Below are 12,439 nucleotides of genomic sequence, written 5' to 3' on the forward strand. Positions count from 1 at the left end.
CCTAATCAAACCTCTCACATTGCGGTTGCCGTGAATATAAAATATGCTCTTGATAAAACTGTGTTTTTGAGAATTTGTAAAAAAAAAAAAAAAAAAACTATTTGAATACTAAATGTCAAATTATGTTCCCACTCCATGAAAACATTAAAACTATATTTTAAAAGGAGAAAATAAAATTGTTATCTGATCTCTCAAAGAGATAAATTTCTCAGCTTTGAAGCAAAAAGAATAATCACATAGGAAAAGGTAGGCAGATTTAAAGTATACCTGAGGCATACTTGAAATGCAAAGTTTCACTAAAACAGAAAATAGTTAAAATGCTTGCATTGGGTAGGGCAGAATAATGTTAGTGGTCTTTGTGTGCAAGCTGTATTCAAATCTAAGCAGAAAACAAATAACAAAGAAAAATATTCACCTTGCAAGCAATGAGCAAAATGTGTGAATGAAGCATTCATACTTGAAAAAGTAGAAAATGTATATATGGGGATAATATTTCCATCCTTCTACGTAGTAAGGTAATAGTAATAATGTTGACAAAGTTTTGATATAGACTTTAAACATATACACAACTGAGTGCTTTGTTAACAGACACAAGTTATTTGGGAAAATAATGTAATATAAAGATATTTATATCTTTTGACCCAGTAACCTCACTTCTGGGAATTTATCCTAAAGAAATAATTCAACAGAAGCAAAAATCCAAATGCATAAAAACATTTGTCTTGGTGTTATATAAAACAGGAACAAATGGATAACAACAACAACATCATACAAACACAAAAACTGAGAACAACCAAAATATTCAACAATAAAACAATGGTTTATTAATTACGGAACATCAGGAGGAGATAATTTAAAGAGCCATAAGATTATAATTAAAAAGGCTATGCAACAACATAGAAACTAATTCAAACAGGAACACAATGTTTCCTTGCTTTATATCATTACTACTTCCTGAGGATGTGGAATTGATTGCAGGCGAGGTAGCATGTAGCTGAACATCTGGATGGTTTTGTAGGCTAGCTGAGGAGCAAAGGCTGAAAATACCTGAGTGTTCTGTACCAACCAGAGATGGAACAGTACCAGAAGGATTCTGGAGAAAATTGATGGGGGTGTGGCAAACACAGAAAAATTCCCTGAGGGGATGGAAATACCAAGAAGGGATTTCAGAGAATACAAATGTCTAATGTGTATTTTTTAATTGTTTTCTGTTGGTGCATAGTGTAAACCATTCTCTACCTTCTTGTCCAAATTGTCCATAATGTCTACATTATCCCTAATGATGAGTGTGGGTAAATTCCTCAGAAGGAATTTAGAGGAACTCCACAGTTGGCTTAATGAAGAGTGGCTAATTGAGTGTGAAGCTGCTTCAGACTTAATATCCACACAGCCTTGGGAAACTTATTCTCTTTGTGCTTTCGTTTCCTCATGTATAAAATGGGAATAGTAATAGTTGTTGTTGTTAGGTGCCATTGAGTTAGTTACGACTCATAGCGACCCTATGTACAACAGAACAAAACACCGCCCAGTCCTGTGCCATCTTCACAATCATTTCTATGCCTGAGCTCACTGTTGCAGCCATTGTGTCAATCCATCTCCTCAATGTTCTTCCTTTTTTTCACTGACCCTCTACTTTACCAGGCATGATGTCCTTCTCCATGTATGGTCCCTCCTCATAACACGTCCATAGTATGTGAAACCAAGTCTCGCCATACTAACTTCTAATGAGCATTCTGGCTGTACTTCTTCCAAAACAGATTTTCTCTTTCTTTGGCAGTGCATGCTAAATTCAATGTCTCCCCTAACACTGTAATTCAAAAAAGGCATTGATTTTTCTTCAGTCTTTCTCATCCACTGTCCAACTTTCACATGCATATGAGGTGATTGAAAGCTCCATGGTTCCATTGTTTTTTTGACAATGAACATAATGCCATTCCTCTTCACTTTGTCATTATCAGCATAGAGGATCATATGATTGATTCAAAATGCCCAGTGCCAGTCCATTTCATCTCACTATCCATAGAATATCAATGTTTATGGGTTCCATCTCATTTTTTATGATTTCCAATTTTCCTAGCTTCATACTTCATACATTCCATGTTTCTATTATTAATGGATGCATGCAGTTGTTTCTTCTCATTTGGGTTATGCCACATCAGCAAATGAAGGTCCTGAAAGCTTGACTCCATCCAAGTCATTAAGGTCGACTCTACTTTGAGGAGGCAGCTCTTTCCGTTGTCTTTTGTGTACCCTCCAATCTGAGAGGCTCATCTTCTGGCACTATATCAGATAATGTTCCAGTGTTATTTGCAAGGTTTTCACTGGCTAATTTATTTTCAAAAGTAGACTGCCAGGTACTTCTTCCTAGTCTATCTTAGTCTGGAAGCTCAGCTGAAATCTGTCCACCATGAGTGACCCTGCTGGTGTTTGAATACCGGTGGCATAGCTTCCAGCATCACAGCAACATGCCAGCCTCCACAGTATGACAAACTTACAGATGCATGGGGGATAGTAATAGTCACTGCTTCTAAAGCGTTACCAGGAGAATTAGATGGCTAATGCACATAAAGCACTTAGAAGGGAAAACTCTATACACATATTTATTATCATCAAACATCATCATCATCATCATCAACATGATTCTGGACAGAGGTAACTGATGAGGCAGAAAGGATGCTGAAATAATGATCCTTGAAAGAAATTTAGAGTTTCCAGGTACACGGAGTTGAGGACTGAAAGCCATTTTTACCTAGGGTCTCAAGGGCAGGGAGTTCCCAGTTTATATCTAAATTACATGTATTATGATATGTGTATATATAAAAGTAGAAAGATAAAATGATATGCACTCTATGATTGTAATTATGCTAAGTTAAAATTATGTTTTTAAAGCAGATGTGTAAAAGGATATATTTTTCAAAAATGTTTAACATTTTATTTTTTAGAGCAGTTTTATTCTTATAGAAAAAATTGTGCAGAAAGCACATACTACTTTTTTTTTTAAAGCTGGTTTAAGGTTGCGGGATTATAAAGAACTGTTTTTATTTTTCAAAATTTGGGTCAATATTCATCAACTACACTTTATAAAACAGGGAAATATGATTTAGTAGATGACTAAGCACCTATTCCTCACTTTCAGATGCTTAGGACGTGACCACTCAAAGAAAAAAATCACCAAAGTTGAACAGAAAGCTAAACAATGAGAGGTAGTGAGGTAGGAAAAATATTCATCTAATCAGAATAAAGGTGGTCACGGTAGGTGTGTTAGAGAAGGGATAATATAGCCAAAATAATTTAAATTAAATTAAATTTATACTGGTTATAGAAGGGAAAGCTGCCAGAAACTTGATCATCCAGAGAGGTGATTTCAGATGCCAGGATATCAACCTGAAAAATTCCCTGAAATTAGAAGAAAGCACCTAAAGACATTCTACTCAAGAGGGAGAAAGAAAAGTCACTTTAACCTGAATTTTGGTAGTGTTCAAACCTGAAGCATTAGAAAACTTAATACAATGGAGGAAGGGGGAGAATTATTATAAGATGATACAAATGCACGATTAGGATATAAATTTAGAAGAAAGAAAATCCTTAAGTATTTTTACTTCTAAAAGTCCTGAACATGTCATGGATGTTGAACTTTGTCTTTCAGCAATGTCCCAACTGTTCGAGAGACACCAGGTGCTATGGATTGAATTGTGTCCCCTCAAAAAAATGTGTGTCAACGTGGCTAGTCTGTGATTCCCAGTATTGTGTGATTGTCCACCATTTGTCATCTGATGTGATTTTCCTGTGTGTTGTAAATCCTACTCTATGATGTTAATGAGGTGGGATTAAGGGCAGTTATGTTAATGAGGCAGGACTCAATCTACAAGATTGTTTCTTAAGTCAATCTCTTTTGAGATATAAAAGAGAGAAGAGAGCAGAGAGGTAGATGGGCCTCATATCATCAAGAAAGTAGTGCCGGATTGATGACAAGGATCTTCCCCCAGAGCCAACAGAGAGAGAAACTCTTCCCCTGAAGCTAGCACCCTGAATTCAGACTTCTAGCGTTCTAAACTGTGAGAGAATAAAATTCTGTTTGTTGAAGCCATCCACTTGTGGTATTTCTGTTATAGCAGCACTAGATAACTAAGACACTAGGTAATCAAAATTTTCAGGAAAATAACACCTTAGGTTTAAGGCAAGTCACTGGAACCAGGCTGTGAGATGCTGATACAAGATGGTGCTAGGTCATACTTGAGTTGATGTTTCTGTGTTTAGTCATCTTTACAAGTAGGCATAACTTGGCTTTTCAGGGCCAGGTAAAAGCCAAAAACATTTTCCACCATTGTAACAGGAAATTTCATACTAGGAGATTTCCTACAAAAGAGTAGTAATATCAACAGATGTGTAACTACTTTTAAGTTAAAGTTGTATCCTTGGTACCAAACCTAAGCCCACTGCCTTCAAGTTGATTCTGACTCATAATGACCCTATAGGACAGAGTCCAACTGCCCTTTAGGGTTTCCAAGGTTGTAAATCTTTACAGAAGCAGACTGCCACATCTTTCTTCTGAAGAGCAGCTAGTGGGTTTGAACCACTGACCTTTTGGTTAGCAGCTGAGCTTTTTAACCACTGGGCCACCAGGGCTCCATATCCTTGGTAGTTTGGGGTCAATCCACCTTAGAAACACACACACACACACAAAAGAAAACTGACTTCCTTTCACACACTCTCAGGAAAGCCTCCCTTCTAGATGGGCCTGTTTTCAAACCTCTCTGTGTGTTTAATGTCATCGCTGCCCCTTTACTAGTGTATCCCAGAAAGGATGGTGTGTGATTCAGGATATGATTCAGGATACGAGTACTTCCCACTATCTTGGCCCCTCTCCCCACATAGAGTTTCCTTGGAGGTGAGACTTCCCTTGCTGAGTGTAGGGTTTGTGGGAAAGAGACTCTAAAACCAGTTGCTGTCAAGTTGATTCTGGGGCTTTAATTCCTATTTGCACCTCTTAAACCAATTTTGATCCCGACTCTGTAGAGCTGGGGCTATAGGCATACTTTGGGGAATCAGAATGATTGTTCATCTGGAAATGTATTGACGAGAAAGAAAAAAAGGAATGAGAACATTTAATGCATTTTGTTCTGTTTTTTTTTTTTTCTCACTGTGGAGAAAATTCAGGGCCTGCTGGGTTTCCACAGCTTTGTGTAAACTAAATATTACAAGAAACGGTGCATCGCCATTGCTCAGCGCTATTTCTGTTTTTATGCAGTAGGAAAATTTGTCATTCCATACATTATTTACAACTTGCTGCAGTGATTCCTCAAAGTTAAAAAACACTGTATGTTGTGAATAAAAACACAAGGAAGATGGAGAGTTTTACACTACAGGATTTTTCTCACCTAACATTCCTAAGGAAAATGTATCTAATACTAATAACAGGAAACATATACTGAAAGAAATGCCAAGAAAGTTGACTATTGCAGAATTCACACAGTTAAAAGCACACATTTATATGCTTTTTCTCTGAGTGCTGATTTTTTCATTTTATATTTAAGGTGTTACAAAAGAATTAAAAAAAACTGCTTTCCGTAAACTACAATAAGATGTCATGTATTCTCAGCCTCCTAGAACAGAGCTGAGCACACAGAAGGAAAAAGAGGAAAATGCCAAGAACCAGGGACAGCTGTGACAGAGCTAGCATTCTAAATCTGCTACTATTCTCTACAGAGAAGCCCCTGACCATCACTCAGAGACTGATGGAGTCTATGGAGTCACGGCTAGTGGATGTCTGAATACTTGTTTTCCAGCTTCAAACTAATTAGAAACATTAATTTAAAAGACATGAGGAGGAGGTGGAAAGGAAAAGAAAGAAGGGTGGGAAGACAGTCCTAAAAGCAAGTGTTCAGTGAGAAGTCTCAACTGTAGACAGCCTGGCCACAAGGGAGGAGCCAGGGAAACTTAAAAGCAGAAACAGAACAGCTTGAGGCCATTTAATGGAGAGGAAAGAATCCCCCTAAACCACAGTAGTCTCTAAAGACATTAATTTACAGAGCACAGCAAACTCATTGATGGTCCGTGTGTAATGTCGTTAAGGGGAGAAAAAAAAAAAAGTTATACTCGATATATTTTGTTTTAGAAGGGCAGGGGTTTGTAAACTTTAGAAAGACTTTTTTAAATGAAATGTTTACATTTTAATAGGGGTTTATAATTGAAAGAATTATGTGTAAAGTCCCTTTACATAAAAATTTCCCTCTGTGATAATACCAAAAAAAAAAAAATCAGGGGTTATTGTATGTGTTAAAAAAAAAAATATGTTGTAATCACATTCTCTTTAATTAAGAGAAGGGAATAAATCACCGATCAGCATTTATTTTCCTCTGCTGGTAGTGGGTAAGTGTGGGAGGGGAGGCCAGCCCTCGCTGGGATTCATGTCCACAGCCACCTTGTCCTGAGCTCTGTGTAGTCCTGAAAAGTTCACTGGGTCAGACTGTGGAAAGTCAGCCCTCTCTAGGAATTAAGTCTCTGTTCTCCTGACAAGTGATGCCTGAAAATAGACTATCATGTGCCTTCACAGTTTCAGAGGGTCATACTCTTGGATTCACTCCTGTTCTTATAACTGTGTCTCCATCTCTGAAGTGAGAGGACATTGTTAAACCTTTAGCAAGCCTGATTTTATGAGAACTTACTTCCTCCATCTTAGAAAAACATGTAGATTTTCTTCTGGCTTCCCCCCCTGCCCCCCATCACAAACGAAGATGTTGTCTGCATCATTGGCTCCACAAACTTGGTGCCTTACATACAACTGCCTGAGAAGTAAAAACTAAAGAGTTAGAAATCCCCCTGGAAAAACAGATTAGAGGTACTGGAAGCCTGCTTGACCAGTAATAGTGTTTTCAAAGCCTTGTGGTCTAACAAGTAAGACACATGAGGTGGGTGGATCCTAGGAAAAAAATTAACACATGTTTCAAAAATATGAAATCTGAAATTGTGATTTATACAGAACCCTATTTTACATAATTTTTTTGTCTTCTTAAAAGTTGTGCACATTCAAAATAATAAATGGTGAAGAGGCTGTGGAGAGATTGGAACACTTATACACTTCTGGTAGGAATGTAAAATGCTACAACAACTTTGGAAAAAAATTTGGTGGTTCCTCAAAAAGCTACAAATGGAACTACAATATGATCCAGCAATCCCACTCTTTGGAATATATCCTAGAGAAGTAAGAGCCGTCACACAAAAAGATATATGCACAGCCATATTCAACAGCACTGTTTACAACAGCAAAAAGAGGGAAGCAACCAAGTTACCCAACAACAGATGAATGGACAAACAAATTATGGTATATTCACACAATGGAATACTATGCAATGATAAAGAACAAAGATGAATCTGTGAAAATTTCATAACATGGATGAATCTGAAAGGCATTATGCTGAGAAAAATTAGTCACAAAAGGACAAATATTGTATGAGACCACTACTATAAGAACTTAAACACAGAAGAAAACATTATTTGATAGTCATAAGCCTGGGGAGGGAGGGAGAAGTGTATTCACTAACTACACAGTAGACAAGAATTATTTTAGGTGAAGGGAAGGACCATACACAATACAGGGGAAGTCAGCACAACTGGACTAAACCAAAAGCTAAGGAGTGTCTTGAATACAACCAAACACTTCAAGGGACAGAGTAGCAAGGGTAGGGGTCTGGGGACCACGGTTTCAGGGGACATCTAGGTCAACTGGCATAATGAAGTGTATTAAGGAAAAGTTCTTCATCCCACTTTGGTGAGTGGCGTCTGGGGACTTAAAAGCGAGCAAGAGGCCATCTAACATGCATCAGTTGGTCTCAGCCCACCTGGGGCAAAGGAGAATGAAGAATACCAAAGACATAAGGAAAATATGAGCCCAAAAGAAAGAAAGAGTCCATCAGCTTGAGGTTGGAAGAACTAGATGGTGCCCGGCTACCGCCAGTGACTGCCCTGACTGGAAACACATCAGAGAATCCCTGATGGAGCAGGAGAAAAGTGGGATACAGAACTGAAACACAAATTCTAGTAAAAAGACAAGACTTAATGGTCTGACTAAGACTGAAGGGACACCAGAGGACACTGCGCTCAGGCTCTCTGTTAGCCCAAAACTAAAACTATTCCAGAAGCAAACTCTTCAGACAAAGATTAAACTGGAATATAAGACATAAAATGATATTGCTGAGGAGTGTGCTTCTCAGCTCAAGTAGACACATGAGACTATGGGGGCAGCTCCTGTCCAGAGGCGAGATAAGAAGGCATAGGGGGACAGGAGCTGGCTGCATGGACACTGGAAATACAGGGTGTAGAGGAGGAGTGTGCTTTTACATTGTAGGGAGAGTAACTAGGGTCACATAAAAATGTGTGTGTAAATTTTTGTATGAGAAACTGATTGAATTGTAAACTTTTACTTAAAGCACAATAAAAAAAGAAAAAAAAGCTGTGTACATTTGTGGAAGAGAATGCAGTTTATCACAACTAATAGATTTTTAATAATAAATGCCAACTTGAAGAAGAATGGCATCACATTGGTCATGGATTGAATTATGTCCCCCCAAAAATGTGTGTATCAATTGGGCTGGGCCATGATTCCCAGTATTGTGTGCTTTTCCTATGTGCTGTAAATTCTGCTTCTGTGATATTAATGAGGAAAATGGGTGGCAGTTGTGTTAGTGAGGCACGACTCAACCAACAGGATTAGGTTGTGTTTTGAGGTAATCTCTTGAGATATAAAAGATAGAAGCAAGCAGAGAGACAGGGGAACCTCATACCACCAAGAAAGCAGCACCAGGAGCAGAATGCATCCTTTAGATACAGGGTCCCTGTGCCTGAAAAGCTTCTCGATCAGGGGAAGACTGAGGATAAGGACCTTCCTCCAGAGGCTCTAAAGAGAGAAACCTTTCCCCTGGAGCTGACACTCTGAATTTGGACTTGAAGCCTACTAGACTACGAAAGAATAAATACCTCTAGTATTTCTGTTATGGAGGCACTAGATGACTAACACAGTACTTATGGTCAAAAAGAAGATTTCAAGGTCTATCCTGCAGTACAATGTTGTCAGTGATAGGGTAATATTCATACACCTACAAGAAGACTAGTTAATACGACTATTATTCAAATTTAAGCATCAACTGCTAAGGCCAAAGATGAAAAAATTGAAGATTTTTACTAACTTCTGCAGTCTGAAATTGATCAAACATGCAATCAGGATGCATTGATAATTACTGGTGATTGGAACGCACAAATTGGAAACAAAGAAGGATCAGCAGTTGGAAAATATGGCCTTGGTGATAGAAACAATGACAGAGATTGCATGATAGAATTTTGCAAGGCCAACAATTTCTTCTTTGCAAACACCCTTTTTCACCAACATAAAAGGGGACTACTATACAAGTGGAACTCACCAGCTGGAATACAAAGGATTCCATTCAACTGCACTTGTGGAAGGAGACAATGGAAAAGCTTAATATCAATCAGAACAAGCTTACGGGCCGACTGTCAATCATATGCAAATTCAAGTTGAAACTGAAGAAAATTAAAACAAGTCCACAAAAGCCAAAATACAACCTTCAGTATATCCCACCTGAATCAGAGACCAACTCAAGAATAGATTTGACTCGTTGAACACTAATGACTGAAGACCAGATGAGTTGTGGAATGATATCCCTTGATGTATGATGATGTCCTTCATCATACATGAAGAAAGCAAGAGGTCATTAAAAAGACAGGAAAGAAAGAAAAGACCAAAATGTATGTCAGAAGAGACACTGAAACTTGTTCTTGAACGTAGAGCAGCTAAAGCCAAAGGAAGAAATGATGAAGTTAAAGAGTTGAACAGAAGAGTTTAAAGGGCAGCCCAAGAAGACAAAGTAAAGTATTATAAAGACATGTGCAAAGACCTGGAGTAAGAAAATTAAAAGGGAAGAACACAGTCAGCATTTCTCAAGCTGAAAGAAATGAAGAAAAAAATTCAAGCCTGGGGTTGCAAATTGAAGGATTCTATGGGAAAAATATTAAATGATGCAGGAAGCATCAAAAGAAGACGGAAAGAATACACAAAATCACCATACCAAAAAGAATTGGTCAACGATTTCAGGAGGTAGCATATGATTAGGTACCTATTGTACTGAAGGAAGAAGTCCAAGCTGCAGTGAAGTTACTGGTGCAAAACAAGGCTCCAGGAATTGACTGAGTACCAATTGAGATGTTTCAACAGACAGATGCAGCACTGGAAGTGCCCACTCTTCTATGCCAGAAAATTTGGATGGCAGCTACCTGGCCAACCAACAGGAAGAGATCTATATGTATGCCTATCCCCAAGAAAGGTGATCTAATCAAACATGGATATTATTGAACAATATCATTAATATCACACCCAAGTAAAATTTTGCTGGAAACTACCAGAAATTCAAGCTGTATCCAGAAGAGGACATGGAACCAGAGATATTATTGTTGATATTGGATCCTGGCTGACAGTGGAGAATACCAGAAACATGTTTACCTGTATTTTACTGACTATGCAAAGGCATTCAACTGTGTGGATATAACAAGTTATGGATAGCATTGTGGAGGAATGGGAATTCCAGAACACTTAAGTTGTGCTTATGAGGAACCTGTGCATAGATCAAGAGGCAGTCATTCAAACAGAACAAGGGGCTACTGTGTGGCTTAAAGTCAGGAAAGGTGTGTGCTGAGGTTGTATCCTTTCACCGTACCTATTCTAGCTGCATGCTGAGCAAATAATCCTAGAAGCTGGACTATATGAAAAAGAATGGAGCATCAGCACTGGAGGAAGACTCATTAACAACCTGTGTTGTGCAGATGACACAACCTTGCTAGTTAAAAGCGAAGATGACTTGAAGTATTTACTGAGGAAGATCAAAGACCACAGCCTTCAGTATGGATTACACCTCAACATAAAGAAAACAAAAGTCCTCACAACTGGATCAATAAGCAACATCATGATAAATGGAGCAAAGACTGAGGTTGTCAAGGATTTCATTTTACTTGGATTCACAATCAACATCCATGGAAACAGCAGTCAAAGAAATCAAAAGGCCACTGTATTGGGTAAATCTGCAGCAAAAGATCTCCTTAAAATATTAAAAAGCAAAGATGTCACCTTGAAGACTAAGGTGGGCCATAACCAAGCCACGGTGTGTTCAATCGCATCATATGCACGAGAAGCTGTAAGATGAATAAGGAATTCTGAAGAAGAATTGACAGCTTTGGATTACAGTGTTGGCAAAGAATATTGAATAATACCATGGACCGCTAATAGAATGAACAAATCTGTCTTAGAAGAAGTACAACCAGAATGATCCTTGGAAGCAAAGATGGTGAGGCTATGTCACACATACTTTGGACATGTTATCAGGAGGGATCAGTTCCTGGAAAAGGATATCATGCTTGGTAAAGTAGAGGGTCAGTGAAAAAGAAGATCCTCAATGAGATGGATTGACACTGGGGCTGGAACAATGGGCTCAAGCATAACAACGATTGTGAAGATGGTGCAGGACCGAGCGGTGTTTCTTTCTGTTATACGTGTTGAACCAACTCTACGGCCCCTAACAACAATAAATATTTACCTCATATATACGCATATCTATATGAATACCAAAAAACCCATTACTGTCACATCAATTCTGACTCAAAGCCACCCTATAGGACAGAGTAGAACTGCCCCCATATGGTTTGCAAGGAGTGGCTGTGCATTCAAACTGCAGACCTCTTAGTTATCAGCCAAACTCTTAACCACTGCACCACCAGGACTGTGCATGTATATATATATGTATTTAATTTACTACACAGCATATATATATATATATATATAATATATATTTGCATTTTTGTTTTAAATATTTTGATTTGTCATATCTCCTATTGATAAAAATAAATAAACAGCTCCAAAAATTGTTCACTGAAGCATAAAACGGTGATAGGAACAGGAACACAAACATTACTTCTTTTAATTTACTGTGCATTTATTTTTTAACCTGCTCATTCTCTTTTACCTACTACTTCAGGAAAGAGCAGAAATCTGGGAGCTAATCTAAACGCTCCTTTAACCATGTGTTCCCTATTGTCAAAACCCACATTCTACAAATTTTATCACAAATCCATTCCTTCCTTCTCTGTCTTCTCCAGCTCTGCAACCATGTCTTAATTCAGGCATCCACTTCCTCTCATATAAATTGTAACAATGGCCTCCTAACTACCCTCTCTGTCTCATTCTCATTCTTCTAAAATCATTTTCTATATTTTCAACAAATTTCTACCTAAAATTCATGCTTTTGTGTCTTAGCATGGTTAAAATACTACTGCAATTTTCTCTGTATTATACTAAAAATAGAATATTTATATAGGAATATAAATCAGTCAAACCTAACGGACTATCCAGAATCCAGACATACACTACACTTTATATGAG

This window comes from Elephas maximus, chromosome 10 (assembly GCF_024166365.1).
Source record: "Elephas maximus indicus isolate mEleMax1 chromosome 10, mEleMax1 primary haplotype, whole genome shotgun sequence".
NCBI classification, from domain to species: Eukaryota; Metazoa; Chordata; class Mammalia; order Proboscidea; family Elephantidae; genus Elephas; species Elephas maximus.